Genomic DNA, 3,001 nt, shown 5'->3' with positions numbered 1-3,001 from the left:
AAAGGGCAYRAACTGAAACAYGGGAAATYCTGTCTGAACATAAGAAAGCATTTCTCTAGTGTGAAGGTGACTGAGCACTGGAACAGGTTGCCCAGAGAGGCTGTGGGGTCTCCATTCTTGGAAATAGTTGAAACTCAACTAGGCAACATGCCCTGGATGACCTTACTTTAGCAGGTAGTTGGACTAGATGATCTCTAGAGGTGCTTCCAGCATCAACTGTTCTGTGATCTTGGCATGGAAAAGGTACTTGATACTTCCGCTTCCAGTGCTAGAGCAGAGATACCATTTTTTCCTCACCTCCTCTCCTTTTATGCTCAAGGTCAATGATACTTTAATACTAGCTCATCACGAGCAGACATATCAAATCCGTCTTCACTTTTGGATGCCAGGTAAAAATTCTAGCATTGCAGTTATGGAAAAAGCTCATCTCTGCCTATACATCACTCAAAATAAATTAAAATTGATCATGAAMTTCTAATTTCATAATGTCACAGTAACAGTCATTTTTTGGCTCAGAATATCACTTTTCAGTTATAAGCTGTGGGGAACACTTATAGCTCTAGATCTTTATATCTCTATATCTTTAAATCCTGCCTGCGGTCTGGCAAGACTCACCGAACATGTTCCTACTCCTCCAGCTCAGAGGAGCTGAAGGGAAGCGCACAGAGAGCTGCCCTCGATTTGGACAGCAGCCAAGGTGGAGGAAGACCTGAGGGATGCTCCTGCGGCKGAGACAGAATAGGCTGCGGCCATCTGAGAGGCGGCCGGTCGCAGCGGCTAACGGCCRTTAACACTTGATTGCAGGCTGCTGCAGAATGCAGACCCTCTAAGGTCTTTCTAATCCCTTCCATTTTCTTACTCAAAGTGTACTAGATTTTTCTTGATGGATTTAAAGGTGCCTTGTAGGAAACAAGTTATATGACTATYCTGACAAGCCAAGAGCCTGCAAGGTGCCTCACAGCTCTCTGAGCATTTTGGAAAGCCAAACCCAAATGCTGTTTCCAGAAGCCATTATATACTTCCACCCTAATATCTGGAGACTCTGAGTGACTGTGGCTTGGCAGAGGATCCCAAAAATTTATTTACTTTGATCGCAGTAGTTCCTTAGTTGCAGAGGGGTAATGCGTGATTTTCTTTCCTCMAAAATACGCACATTGTAGGAAATGCCTGCTCTCAAGACTGGACTGTTTCCTCTGAGTTACCTATGCCTCAGCCAGTGCCATGCTCTGTTTTCCTAGTAGCATTCAGCTCTAACATCAAATTTGTTCTTGAGGACACATTCAAAACACAAAACAGCAAAGCTGGAAGGGCAGCTGATGCAAGTCTGCAACTCAGATGCTAACAAGCTGTGTGTTATCTTCACAGATGAGTCAGTGTTTTATGGGGTCGAGCAGGATGCGTGCTCTGTCATGCACACGCGCTGCAGTGCGAGGCCGTGGCTGATCAGTAGATCTGTAAAACTGACGCAGTGTAGGCTTGGCCAGGGCAAGATGTCACTGCGGGGCAGGCTGTGACTTGAGTTTTGTGTCAGCAGCTCTGTGGTAACTTAATCTTACCCCTTGGTAAAGTCAAAGGAATGCCCTCCTCGGTGAAAAATGGGAGAYGATATCTCTCACCATAGGGTAGGAATGTGCACGCAGACGTAGCCGAGACAGTGTCAATTCGTATCTTGTCCCCGCTCATGGTAACACGTTTGCATGCGTGTTTCCTACAGCGCAGCGTGGYGGCTGCTTGCGCTGCGCAGACACTGCCCAGAGCATCCTGCTGCGTCTCCTTGACTGGTCTCTCTGGGGGTGCCTGCTCCAGTGCGTGTGTGCCTGTGTGCACTGCCTACCACCTTCGCCAAAGAAGAGCTTTTAACAATTTGGTTAGGTACAGCTTCATATAAAAATAGCCTGTGCTAGCCTAAGCCAGGCTACTATCCCTGAAGGGTATGTCGGTAACATACAGAGTCCCAGGAAAGTGTACAAACAGGATTTGGGGGCAAGCGTACCCATATCTCTGCTTTATTTTAGTATTTAAATATTTAATATTTAAACGCATATGTATTGTTGATTTTAAAACACTAAATATTGAAGAAAACKTGATCATTGCAGACTGTCATATTAACATATAGTTACAGAACTGTTATCTGTTGTAGATAGTGTGTTAGTAAAATTTTCAACATGTTGAGCTTTGAGTTACTGCAAAAATGTAGTCACACATATCAAAAGGAGAACTGAATGCTTTAGAAAATTTGGTCTTTCTTAGGTAYTGCAGTAAAATCCTCCAAAAATAATTTTGAAAATCTGACTCTCCTACTATAAAGAGAGGTGAGTGATCTTAATCTCATATAGTGAATTTAAGTTGGAACAATAAAGGATGTATTCAAACATCRYTTCCTCCAARCTCAAGAGYGGTGCATYTCTATGAGTAAGAAGTRCAGCAAAGGGGGCRGGAGACCTGCATGGGTGAGCAMGGARCTCTTGGCCAAATTCAGRCAGAAGAAGAAAGTACACWGAATGTGGAAGAGGGGACAGGCTACTTGGGAGAATTACAGGAATGCAGTCAGAGTATGCAGAGATGCGGCGASGAAGGCTAAGGCCCAGTTGGAATTGAGTCTGGCAAGGGATGTCRAGGACAATAGGAAGGGCTTCTTCAAATACATCAGCAGCAAGAGGAGGACTGGGGAAAATGTGGGCCCACTACTGACAAGGGATGCAGAGAAGGCAGAATTACTGAATGCCTTCTTTGCTTCAGTCTTCACTGCTAAGGGCAGCCCCCATGAATCCCAGAACCTGGATGTGASGGTGTTCCAGTTAGATTCCTGGGGGCCAGACATCTGGTTTGGCAAGCCAGCACAAACTCACACACACATGCACAAACACTCTTCAGCAGCAAGCAGTTTATTAGTAGATACTTACAAACAGACCGACCYAATGGTAATCTYGAGAAGGACCACTCCAATGCTTGTCCCGATCATCTGCGTGATGAGAGAGAGAGTCGGCAGGCACAATCTTTT

Source organism: Rhea americana, unplaced genomic scaffold, assembly GCF_003343005.1.
Source record: "Rhea americana isolate MKP2758 unplaced genomic scaffold, rheAme1 scaffold_13, whole genome shotgun sequence".
Taxonomy (NCBI): domain Eukaryota; kingdom Metazoa; phylum Chordata; class Aves; order Rheiformes; family Rheidae; genus Rhea; species Rhea americana.
Note: the sequence above shows the minus strand (reverse complement) of the source record.